Genomic DNA, 13663 nt, shown 5'->3' with positions numbered 1-13663 from the left:
TTTCTCATTCATAAGTCAAAACACAGAAAGTGCTTAGGTCACTTTTAATTGAAATCTCGAGAGCATACAGTTTTATACTTGCCAGTATACAGATGCGGGGGAGCGGGCTGTGAAGTGTCTCATACACAGATAAAGCATTAAAAAAACTAGTACAACGTTCGCTAAAAGTTGTCATGGAAAATGACCATCTTTCCCCCCGGGTTGCCTACAATTTTTTTTCTCTATTTCCTTAGTATCTAGGCATGCCGGTAAGAGCCGGTGATGGCATGGTCATTTTGATGGAGGGGTTGTTGTACAAGATGTACAGTACATTCGATCTTTTGGGGGCCCTACACTCCAGCCAATGGAGTACAACTCATTTTTGTCGACTGTGTCATTAATTTTCCTTTCAGCCCACAGACCTGAGAGACTAGGAGCCTGGAATCTGTCATTTGGGCCTTTTTTCCTCTCATGATTCACAGCTGCCAAAAAGTGGGCATATTCGTGCCCACAAAGTGGGCATAATCGCCATATTTGCGTATACGTACGTCCTTGGTAAAGAGATTCCCCTGCAGCATTAGACATGAGCTCGGAGTGAAAGTTCAGAACAAAGAAGGCCGAAATACGTGGTGACAGCTAAGATAGGTCCTGTTTTGCTATTTAAAAAGCCAAGTGCACAAATCAATTGTATTCCTTTTCTAGATATTTTTATTCTCCTCCCCCACCACCCAGATTATAACAGGTCACCTGTTGCATGCCGGTAGGCATATTAACATAAAGCCGACACGAACATAAATGAAAGAGATGCAACGTATCTGCTAAAAGCGGTGAGAACACAAAACTTCCCCTATCTCCTCATTATTATAGGCTGCAATAATTAGTGTGAATATTTTATAATTCCCCATTTTCAAGTGGACAAGCTACCTTTAGGGATGATGAAAATAGGGGCGTATTTTGCCAACCTCTTTGCCAGAACATCCTTCACACGGTTGCTAATCCGAAAAGTTTTTTTTTGTGCCAGCTCAGACTGTGTAAAATGGAAGTGGAATAATAAAAGAGAGATTCTCAAGAATCACAAGACACTTTGTGAACTGGAATATTTTTCCCACTCCTGGATGCCACCACCTCTGCACCACATCATTTTATGCTAGTAACTCCCATGTCCTTGCTACTCTCGCAAAATCAGCTGGACGGAGGATGATTGAAACCTAGGCCCCTGACACTGTAAAGATATCAGCGCACACTCAGTTTTAATAAGCTAAAGTTAAGCATGTGAGTAACTCTTTGCAGGGCTGAAGTGTAGGGAGCTCTTAGAAAGGATGTTTCAAAGCTATCCCAGATATTCAAATATTGTACTTGTTAAAATAATACCTGGGAGACGTGACACTCGCATTACCAGCACCCGTCTGTTTGTCTCTGTAGATAAGGGCAAAACTCTGGCTCCAGTGAAGACAATGAGAGAATCATCCATCAAACTGAGGCAGGATTTTCCCCAAATCCTATACTCGCATTCTGTCTCTGGGTTTCTTTTATTAGCTTTGACCTAGTTTTGTGGTGTTGCTCACATAGGGTAGAACAATACTGCGAAAATAGGGATGGACATGAGCGGCAGGTCATTGATCAGGTCATTTGAACTCATCTCAACAAAGTTGAATAAGTTATTTGATGCAGGCATGCTGCGTGGACATGTCACTTGGTACATGAGACGTTTTGTTGGCACACCTGTTGTACCTGCTTTGGAAATCTGTTCTTGTAGCAAATCCTGGTCTGCTAGGCGCATCCAGCATTGATTTTGTTTCCCCACATCACAGCAAACTGTGTCAGCTACTGCACATCAACGTGTGACCATGCTAAAGCTGTTCTGACAAAAAGCCACCTCAGCAAGCTGTCATTTCGATGTTTTATACATTTTCTTTTTGTGTATGTTTGCTCTAAATTTCAGAGGAACCTCATCTCTCCTGCCCAATGCCATAGGCTACGAGTCTGTAGCAAACCTCCGTCGCAAACATGTCAAATATAATGAAAAACGAAAATTTCAGTCTGAACAACCTGACACCTGATTGTTGGAGATAGTCCTGAAACTCCATCCCAGCGAGCAAGGGACAGAGCGAGTTGTGCCTAATGATTATATTGAATGCAAAAGTCGTATCAGGCCTCTTGCTATGGAGGAGAATTATTATTGCCATAATTACCATAATTATTTGGACATGAAAAATGAGCTCTGTGCAACAGTCCCCATGATATCTTGTAGATTTGTGTTTACTCCTGACTGGCAGACAAAATGGAATATCCATGTTCATTTTATTAATTTAAACTCAAATACAATAGATATAAACTCAAATAAATAGCTATAATAATAGTAGTAGTGGTAGTTTGTATTTACATAGTGCCCTCTATGATTACAAAGCACTGTATCCTATTTTTTCTATTATCTCTATTGAGCTAGCTAATTAGTTATTAAAGACTTGCCATTAAAGTCAGTAGAAAGATTCCTTTTGAATTCAGTGAAATTTTATTTGTCCCCTTAAAATGTCAAGCGATCTGGTATCTAGGCACCATAGACATTTTCACACTACAAACTGTTAACAAGTAGATGCGCAAAACATCCCTATTAGGTGCAGCAGTTTTATCATCCTTATCTTTTCTAGCTGGATAATGAGCTAACTGATATTGAGGATTTGATTCAGTTAAGGTACTTTTAAGTAGAGCTGGGTGAATTTTTTTTTTCAATGACAAGTAAATTTCTCAAAAAATGCATTGGGGGGCCAAAATCACTCACAACTTTAGGTCAAATTGTATCCCTTTTAGCTGAAGAATACTGGGAGAAGTTTTCTGAGATGTTTTTTAAACATTTCACCATTTTCAAACCAAAACATTTCATGGTGCGGTTTTTGAAAGAGCATTTCCCACCTAATTAAAAATCAAAACAGATGGTTATCGTAAATATTATACATCCTAATAAGCCAAAAACAACATGTCATTTTGCTTTGGGGTAAACAAAGCATTTCAGAGTGATTTGAAGTGAAACCACTTAGATTTTTTTTTTTATTTCACTCGGAGAGAATAAAAACGAAATTCCCAAACTGAACTGCTTTGCAAACTTTTTTTTGACTTGGCCAACAAACCGAAAAATCCTTTTTCCCCGCAGCTCTAACATTAAATACATGAACAGTCCTGTTAACTTCAGCTGAATTCTGGGAAACTACTTGTGCTAAAAGTTAGGTACGTGCTTAAAGTACCTTGCTGAAAAAGGGCTTTTAAGCAGCTTACGCAGTCACACTTACAAATGTACGACAGAAGTGGGGACGGGACCTTTGTATTTTCTGATTCCCGGCTCTGCTTGAAATCGAAGGCCATCGTTCCTCCAGAAATTTACCCCTGCTCATCCAACTGTACCGCATGCCAGCTTTATTTAGGATGGATTGAAAGCTGAACTGCTTTTCATTTCGCATTTCAACACTTTTGTTTTTCTGCCCCACCAAGTTATAAGGCATCTAAGAATAACAATTTAAAAAAGATGTTGGTACCTCAAAAAAAAATGATTACCTGGAATTCAGATTAAGATGCAGGCTAAAGTTTGGATTGGTTCTTATTTTATCCAACCCCAATTGCTTGCTTCTGGTTGCTATGAAGCTGGCTTAATGTAATCAAATGCCGGGGTAGCTGTAATGGGTTATAAAGAGCTTGCTTATCTCTCTTCATGTCAGAATGGGTCTTTCAAAGAATGTAAAATAATTGGTGAAATAAATGAGAAACCGGAATAATCTTGCAAAGATAGCCAGAGGATACTCATGTAAACAGTGAGGGGTAAAAAAAATCAAAATGGACAGTTTTAGAAGTATATTTCAATAAAATTATATTAACTGAGTTAGCTTGTAAGTCTCAAATTTTACATACTTAAAAATAACTATTCTAACCTGCCAGGAGAGGAGAAAATATGATCCAAAGAGTGGTTTTTGTGCACATCAAATACACTTTCCATCAAAACAAAAGTTTTATTAACTTTATAATGGCGTGCGATATACATCTACAGTTCAATCATGTTGCCTTAATTTGTTTCTATAAGTGATAAGATGCAGCCTGATGTAGACTGACAGACCATGGTGTACACGATGCACATGTATCAAGTTGAAATACAAAGACAAACAGCTCCAAATGGAGCGTAGGAAGTCATGATCCAATAGAGGTCCTGTGTCCATCAGGGAGAGAGGATATTTAAGGTGGCACATGTTCCCCTTGTAAACAAATAGGTAGTGATATGAGTCAAACACTATAGCCAAGGACTCAACAAGACAACAGAACTCATAATGTTCACAAATCTAACATTGTGTCTCTTCCTTCCTGTGTTTCTGTTGATTCTTTTTTTTTCGTTCTTATTTACAATCTTTTTTGGGTTCTCTTTTAATACATAATAGAAAATAGTGTGTCGAAGTATCCAGACTAAAAACTGCTAACAGCAATTAAGCCTGCACAGTTCACTGCTCTTTACTCAGTTCTCCGAATGCAGAGATGGACATAAGGGCAGTTCTGCTAATGTGATTGCTACTCCAGGTAAATCTATTGTTGACTTTTTATCTGGATAAAAAGTATCCGCAATAGTGGTGGTGAATTTAAATGGGCTGAGGACCCAGATTCTTCTTCTTGGTAAAAGGAAAGAGACTTCCATTTTTCAAGAAGCTTTGGGAGAAGCTATTGTTCAGTTTCCCAGGCACATTATTTATTGTCAATGTTAGTAAGAACTTCGTAGGGCTCAAAGTGATTGGTAAGAGAGACATGGCATTTTGGCATGAATTGAATGATCAGATGCTGCTCCTTATAGTGGTGTGCCACATAGGGAACGGAGATGTATAAAACAGCACACACACAAAAATCCAGCTTTGTTGCTCATTAAGCAATAGGCATTACCCCTTCAATGAGATCTGATGTCCTCTGGACCAGATTGTCATGATATTAAGCACCTGACTTTCACCCCTAGGAAACACTTAGCCAGTATTCAGGAGCTTGCTTTTTTTTTTGGCACTTACATGGATTTGGGGTTCAGGGAGAAGCAAAATTCAAGGCTCAAGGCAGCGGTGTGGTTCCTGGAGGCTGGAACAAGGCAGCTGTTCTGAGCAAGTGGCATTTCCCCCTAGCCGTGTCTGTCTGGCAACCCACCGTTACAAAAATGTTTTTCTGGCTTAGAAGCAGTGGCCATTCACACGTGTCTTAAAGAAGAGCGACCACTGAATTTTCTCATTTTGTGATCTCCTGCATTGACCTGATAGAGCAGAAAGATGAACTGGATAAGCACTGTGTCTGGTTCATGTTTCTATAGACCGTGCAGGATGATCAGTCAGCCAGAAAGAGCCGCTTTCCTTTTTACACCAGTGCCATTGGAAATGCTGAGCATGTTCAGTGTCATTTGCTTTTTATCATCACAGTGAGCAACACATTGTACCAGCTTGATCCAAAGCTAGGCTATACCAATGAATAGACTTCTGTTGACTTCAACGGGTTTTGGATCAGGTCCTATAAGACCAGGGAAACAAAGCAGCAAACTGCATAGAGTTTCAGAAGTGGTCCTTAAAGCCAGGATTCAAACACCACAGGGCAAAACTTTGTCATTATAAACCTGGTTTAATGCCCTCAGCTTCCAAGCTGAACTGTAGTTTGACTCGCTGAGAAAAAATCATGAGTCACCATAGGGGGAAGTTGTGCGCATGTTGTGAAATGCTGTAATGAGCCTTTAACTTCAATATGTTGTAAAGCTAGGCTGTTTCAGTAGCCTGTAATCCTGTACTAATCCCAGAAAATAAAAGCAAGGAAAGGTGAACAGAGCCTTCTGGGCTAAATTATGCCTCTGGGACACATGACAACCCAGGGACCAGGAGAAAAGTCATATTAACAGGGTAGATGCATTGTGGGGATGAGCATGGTGCCTATATAGAGCAAAATGTCTACTGGATAGTGTGTGCGGGACCCGTACTACAGCCTGTGTTCTTCTAAGGCCCCGCTGAATGGGCAGGAAAGGAAGTTCGCCTGTGACCAGTCAACCCTCTCAGCCACAGGTGCAGCATGTCAAAGACTAACAGGTTTAAAAAATCACTGAGAACTAACTTCTCTTTCAAGCCTTTAAAATCTCCTTTTGGCTTCCATGCATCCTTACCAGGGCCAAACAAGCAACCGTAGCGTGGTGTGGATGCTGTCATTGTTAAAACAGGTGTGGAAGGTGACGCTTGCTTATCGCGTTCAACTTCTGCTGTGGCTCTTTCAGCAATTGCATCAAAAGTGTAATCTGATTTCATCACTCCCCGAGCACAGGGTGGAAGTGTGATTTATAAGACGCATAATTTGAATGTCCTTCTTACACAAATCCTTTTCACACTGCCCCGCATGTGCATTTCAATTGATTCATTTAAGTATGATGTTAATTTGTACGGCATTGTTTGTATTCTTTTACAGCGATCCATTTGCCATGGAAGTATGATGTAAGTTAATACAAGACCATGGAGGCCAATAAAAGCTGCTTCCTTAGGGAGGAAGAAAAAGGAACACAATTCAATGCAAGAAAAGATTGGTAGCGGTCCAGGTCTTGACTCACTGTTAGCCACAAGAGCATCCCAACTCATATCAACACATTCTGGAAGCAATGCGGTTTTCCTACTGTGTTAATGAAAAGGAATAAAATTCGAATGCTAAAATGGTCAGAAATACTAGAAAAGTTTCACTAAAAAAGCCACTGTCGCAACGCACTAGTGTCAGAATGATTTCCATCCCTGCTCATATCATACAACTATACGGCAAAGTTACACAAGATCATATCCATCAGATGGAAACGTGAGCAGTTCTTTTAGATGTGTAAATTGTTTCTTCAATACAAAACACTGCAGAAAGTGAGGAAATAGGAGACTCGATCTCTTTCGGTTTGCGGGAGCCTCCCAGGCAAGAGGGAACATTTGGAACGCTCTGTATACTTGCAGAGAAGCTTTTAGCCTGCATGAAAACCTGAAAAATGCCTCAGTGGCTCTCTACCCATATAGTTATAGTTTTCATAACTATAATTTAAAAAATATATATAATTTGGAAGCGATGGCATTTGTGAAGCTTGGCTTGTGCGGAGCTCACAGTTATCTTTTGGTTTATCCTGTGAAATAAATTATATGCAGCAAATCCCAACTGCAGATAAGTTCTTCCCCATCTGTTTTCCTGCAAAAGGGGGGGGGAAGTAAAATTGCTTTCATACAACAATTACACAAGCAAGTCTGGAGACAAAAACTTATCGTTGAGGGAGAAAGAGTCCTTTTGGTCTAATGCAAAGATTTTTAAACTGAGCAAAACAATTGACATTGACAAACTGATAACTTATCCAGCTTCCATAATCCTTACCTTAAGTTGAATTGAGTTTCGCTTAAATATTTATTAGGATTGAGGGCAGTATAAATACTGGAAAATAAAATCTTTGTCTTAATTGTCATCTTTTTCGCACTGTGGATCTTAGGCTGCGGTAAGGTCGTTTGAATTTTCAGTAACACTTCCAAGGTGGATTTCAGAGCAGAATATATTTTACAGTAAAACTGAAGCTCAAATCTTGGTGTTAAAGGGGTTAAGAGGCTGAAAAATCTAAGTCCATATTGTATGAATGTGAAAGCACTCAATGACAGCATGGCTCTGGGGAAATATAGGTTTACCTGGTCAGTAAAAGCAAAGTTAGTTTGTATTTATTGCATATGGGAGTACCTAAGCAATGGCTATACAAGGACAAACTATTTATTTCAGATTTATCTATGAGCTTCATAAATTAAAGCTGCATTAGAAATACAGAGAAGTGATCATATTTACCATTTGTCATTTTGAAAAGTATTTCGCTTCATTTGAAAACTACATAGAAATGAGCCTGTAACTCTGTTAAGCTTTAATGCCTATACAGAACTATACAGTAGATGTGACTAAAATAAGTACTTATAGAGGCTACAGTTTGCAGATCGCTTAAAATGTCTTGGAAAGTAGAGCTTATAAGCAAGAGTGTACCAATAATTCTATGGATAACAGCCTAAATAAATAGCAAAGTTGTAAAAATGGAGCTGAACCAAAAATAAACTAAATCAACGGGACTCATGGAATGACGACGATGGTAGGAATAAAAATGATCAAATGTTCCATATGTATGCACTGAACGGCAGGGCAAACGTTATAGGATCTGTCATGTGGGTTTGGAAAATCTATAAGGGTTCTAAAAAAGTCCATTATTTGTTTGATAGTTACCGCTGCCTCTCTCGAAACCCAGCATGTTTATTTGTGACTTGTAAACGGTGAAGCATTTTTCCCATTTTTGCAACTGTTTTAGTTTTCTCCATCTCTATTAAATGCATCTGTTATAAATGTTTCTTGCCCTTCTCAGAATACAAAATTACACGTAGGAAAATAATGTAAACATTGAATGCAACGAAGAGAAATGAGCTAATCCAATGGACAGGAAACATCCAAGACCTATCTCTACTCTGTTGGAAAGGCCCGCAGCCTATCTACAGGGCTTTAATGGAGCAAGAGTAGGCAAGTGGATTTAACCAGAAAGCAAAGGCCTGCAGAAAACAATTAGATACCAGCCATTTTACCCAGTGCCCAATACCCAAATTGAAAACGCTTCATAAAATCAGATTAAGAATTTGCTTTGCATCCTCAAATTAACAGGAACTTAGTGCCGTTTTGAAGAAGAAATTAAAACAGACCCCTGATAAAAATATCTCTATGTGAAGTTTCCAGTTCGTCTTCAAATCTAGCCCAAAATAGAGTATGTTACAATAATACATTGGAGGCAGGATCATCAAAGACACAGATAAATAACTGAGGTTACATTTGCATGCGACAAGGAGGACACACGTTTTTCAAAGCATGATCAAAAGGACTAACACATTTTTGGTTGATGCTACATTTCTGTTTATCCAAGAAGGAGACAATAACCTTACCAATTAAACTTACTTCAAACCCCTATCCAAGTATACGGCCTGGAGCAATATATAAAGCATACAATCTGAGAAACATGTAAGTGACTGAATAAAAATGGGCTGTCTTACTCTTGACAGAGTTTTACTTAGGACACAGCCATAAACTCTGTTTGACTTCAATTAGAGTTGCATGTAGAGCCCCAGTGAGTAGTCTACAGTCATATGTATATGCCTACCATTCTCAAGACTTTATATGTGTGCAGTTAAATATGTGCCTGTTAGTAGGATCATGATTGGAGCCTAAATGTGTGCATATCCCATATCCTTGAAAATCTAAGTTTAATGCATCTGATTCACATTGATAAGGCTACTTTTTATATAATGCTGTTCAATTCATGAATGTGTTGTTATATGTACCCCCCCACACACCACTATCCTTTCCAAGTATGGAAAAACTTTCCAGTTTTTAGAAGCAAACTGTTCACATATGTTTGTGGGGTGGGTCTGTTGCTATTTTATGTGCTTCAATTTGCTTGCTACCAGTGCTGTTTTACATTGGTTGATCTTTAAGTTACCCCTAGGATGCCCAGAGCTATATGTGGATGCCCTCTTTGTACATTTTATTAAAAATACGAGTAAAATAATAATAAAAGGAGGGGGGCAGGATCTACCACAGGCTTTTGGTCTATTAGTTTATTTTTCTTCCATATCTCTTAGCCCCTTTTTCTATATTAACAAGCTTTCTGTTGATTTAATTGATTCTCCTTGCCTACAGTAGCCCTTTTTTGATAATTTATTCAATATGTTTATTCTTCTGAAAGTACAAGCTGCCAAGGGAGGTTGTGGGATTGTCGTCATTGGCTCAACTAGATACCCATCTATTAGGGATTATTTAAGGATAAGGAAATCAATCTTGCTATGATTTAAGGACGGGGGATAGATTAAATGACCTGGCAACACTAGTCCTCTCCAATCCAAATGATTCGCTTTCTCTCTTTCCCCTTCTTTTTTGTTCTAAATTCTTTTTGATCTCAAATCTTATTTTTTCAATAATGTTCTCTTGTGTTTGCATTCTTTGAAAGTATGAAGAATTTGCATGAACTAATTTTTATTACTTCCCTTGAGAATGTTAAAAACTTCAATTAGGTCACTGAAGTCTCTTTTCCAGAGAGAAATTCCTTAATCTTCCTTAATAACTTAAATCTTTGAGAAATGATGTTCTGCAATGCATTTTCCTCAAAAGTGATTATATGCCAACTGAGCTGGTCCATAATAGCCAGTGCTGCACAGTACTCAAAGCATCTTTTTTAACATAACCTGTTGGTCATGAAGAAGCACGTGCCATTATTTATTATGAGGTGCATTCTGGGAAATCTGTACTTCCAGCTTCAGGAGACTAATACTTTCCACGTACCCTGAACTTCTAGTAACATACTACAGTAGAAGCGTACTAGAAGTCTTCTGTTTGCTTTCCTTACTCAAACTGTACAGTAGTTGCTAAGATAATTTTCAATTTAAAAAATCCCATTGTTTATATCTGGGGAGACTGACAAATAGATGCAAAATTAGTCTGTCTGTTTTCCATGCACCTATTGTCATCCTCACTCTTGATCTGCTAGACGTTCCAGTTGACTGCATCAAGCCATTCAATTCTACGAGTAATCAAATGCTAAAACTCCAGCATTGATCAAGGCACAGTGACCATTCCTCTTTGTGGCTGCTCTTTGCTCTTTATCCCTTTTATTATATCAAAGGTCATCGTGTCACTATTTATAAGCATTTCTGCTTTCTAAAATTAATAGGGAATGGCCATCTAGAGCCCCTTATGGGACTCTGAAAATCCTGCTCCCTGTATGCTACTGAAATGCCCATGTCAGTCCATAAAAAATAAAAACAGTGAGTCTGCAACTGCCTCCATTCCCTAACAGTTAACTCAGACTGGGCTCAGCGGAGTTAAGTCAACTCAGATCTGCTGTAAAAAGAGAGAAGGCCCAGGCCAAACTACATATGCATGCTCAGGTATTTCCTGAAAAACCTGTGTGTAATATTTACAGCCTCATCACTTTATCCACTTTTGTAAATTGTCAGACAGTCTTTGATCATTGTTGTTGCTTTCAATGCACACCCGTCTCTCTGACCTACCTGGTCAGTATAAGAGATGGGGCTAAGGTACAAAGTTAGGTTCTTAATATTCCCCCCAGCTGAGTGAAATGTGTCAATTTGTCCTTAAATCCTTTTTTCTTGGGTCTCAAGAAAAAGCATGTGCCTGGCAAAACCAGACTATCTGCCCTCTTTGACCAGATATTGCCATAATCTTGTACCATATTTTACTCACGTGTGATACCTCTTCTTTTAATCACTTGATTCAGCTGAGGTTGTGTTAGTTTCTCTTTTCTACATCTCTCTGACAGACATGCCCTTTTATGGGTAGCACATATTCAAGCAAATGAAGATGATTTACAATGAATAATGTAGATTTCCAACTCAGGGCAATAAACGTATTTATAGCGTCCTTTCACATCAACTCATGCAATGATCTCTGCATGTGAGAAGCAATTAATGCTAACGTTTGTACGTTTTTCAGCCTTATTACTTCCCCACACACAATCACTAGCTTTCTTGTTGTCAACAAATTTTAAGAATGTTTCTTTATTGTTGATTTCTTGACCAAGTCTCTGAGTAAAGGGAAATTCAACCGCTTAAGTGGATTTCTCAAAGTAGCACAGAGACTCTAATTCCTGCAAAGTCTTACTACTTTATGCCTTATTTCCTTAACCTGTTTTCTCATAAGGTTCCTAATGACTTCTTGATTATCTTGTTACAATAGTGAGGCCATAACGCTTCATTTTCTGTTCAGGTAAGAAGGCAAGATGCTTCCTACCCCATATTCCTATGCATCATCCTATTCTGTTAAATAATCATATTTTAATAAAGGTCATGATGAGTTCCCCAGTCTCTATGCACACTCTTTTTGTAGGGAAAGGAAAAACAAACGGAGAGAAGTCTGGCAATGGTGGTATGGATATGCAGTTTTAATGCATATTTTTAGGCCCCCTTTAATTCATTACATGTATTATGCAATTAACCGCTTAACCGTGCAATTAATTTAGAACAACAACATGAGCAAAGTAACTATCAGGGCTGTCCCCTGAACTGGGGCAATTGCCCTGGGCCCCACGCTTTGGGGGGGCCCCATGGAGCCAGGCAGAGTGGCCACGGTGACTCTGAGCCACCACCACTGGCTTCATAGCCAACCGCTCGCTACCTCCCTCACCCCTACCACCAGCTCTGCCACTTCACATCCAGGCACACAGGATCGGGGCAGGAGTGTGGCCCTGCACAAGCTGATTTGCCCCGGGCCCTGCACCCTGCTCGGGTCGGCTCTAGTAACTATTACACCATAAAAGGTCCAAGAAGCTAAAAAGTTAGAGCTGGACAATGTGCCATAACTTCATGCCTGAGGCAGGACTGATCTAAGCTATGTGGTTTTCTGCGAGTGGCAGAACACACACTCACCCCTTGGTGCAGGGCGGCGGGGCAAACCTTAGATCAGGTTCTGCCATTTTTAAACCAGTCTGTGTGGTAAACTTCTGTTCTGATACAGTTACCAGTATAGATTGGTTTCCAATCCCTTATACTGGTTAAAATGTAATGTCTGTATCTGGCCAATAGCTGGTTACTATCCAGCTTTATCTGTACATGTGGCAGAGTTTTCCCCTGCTGACGAGGCTCCCATATGCAAGTGTGCTTCTTGCACAGCTGTCGTTGGGAGGCCTGCAGCTGAGGGGACTCTCAGCCCCAGCAGCAACCCACAGCTGCCAGGACCGAGAATCCTGCCAACTACGGCAGTCGTGGGGCGCTGCCAGGACCGAGAGACCCACCAGCTGTGGGTTGCTCCTGGGACCAAGACTGCACTCGTCCATCCCAGCAGCCATAAGGCACTGCCAGGGCTGTGAGTCCCATCAGCTATAGGATTTGCATCTGCAGGACCCTGCTACTTGCCGGTGCAAAGGAAGCCGGGGATGGTGATCCCAGACTCCCCCTGTACCGACAATAAGGTGTGATAGTATCTGATGCTGGATCCCACGTGTCTGCAATGGCTGGAGTCATGACTGAGTGGATCACACATCAGATCCTAGCGTGCCTTTATCTGAATGTCTAGAGGGGCCCTTAGTGGTCAAGAGGAGATTTAGAAATACTCATTCCTCACTATTGCTTTAGTTCTTGTGAATGTCTGCACTCTTTGTTACTGTTTCATGGCTTAATATCTCATTTCTTCCAATACATTAGGTCCAAAGCATGTGCATGGCAAAACCAGACTATCTGCCCTCTTTGACCAGATATTCCCATAATCTTGTACCATATTTTACTTGTGTGTGATACCTCTTCTTTTCCTCAGTTTTCCTTCAGGGCATCTACAGAATCAGCCAAACCCTGTGTAGCACTGAAGATCACAGTCAGGCTTTTCTTGTTTCACACAAAGCTTCTAGTATTTCGTAACTGGCACTGCTATGCCATGTTATTTGTATTGTCATAGAGATGAGCAACTAAAATATTTTGCCTTTTTGCTTTCAGATTTGAACACTTTTGTTCAAACCAGCTTAATCCTGACTAGATTCACTGTCTCAAACATCTACACTCTGCCACATCCATGTTTCGAAATACCTATTCACCTCTAGCAGTTTGCTTGATCTGAAACTGTCATCCCTTGCAATATCTAAATAAATGCTTTGTGGTAGAACTGCATGAAGCAGTCAAGCACA

At 39.9% G+C, this 13663-nt stretch overlaps 1 long non-coding RNA gene across 1 annotated transcript in view; it reads right to left on the bottom strand.

The window, feature by feature from the left end:
• Window positions 1-5317, bottom strand: part of LOC109310641 — a 33862-nt gene extending 28545 nt beyond the window's left edge. The window contains exon 1 of the long non-coding RNA XR_002101279.1: window positions 5004-5317. This is a non-coding gene — a long non-coding RNA (uncharacterized LOC109310641). The remainder of the gene's footprint in view (window positions 1-5003) is intronic.
• Window positions 5318-13663: the final 8346 nt, after the last annotated feature.

The sequence above is a fragment of the Crocodylus porosus genome, unplaced genomic scaffold (genome assembly GCF_001723895.1).
Source record: "Crocodylus porosus isolate Cpor-Errol unplaced genomic scaffold, CroPor_comp1, whole genome shotgun sequence".
NCBI lineage: Eukaryota > Metazoa > Chordata > Crocodylia > Crocodylidae > Crocodylus > Crocodylus porosus.
The sequence above is the reverse complement of the archived record's forward strand: the minus strand, read 5'-3'. Positions and strand labels throughout refer to the sequence as shown.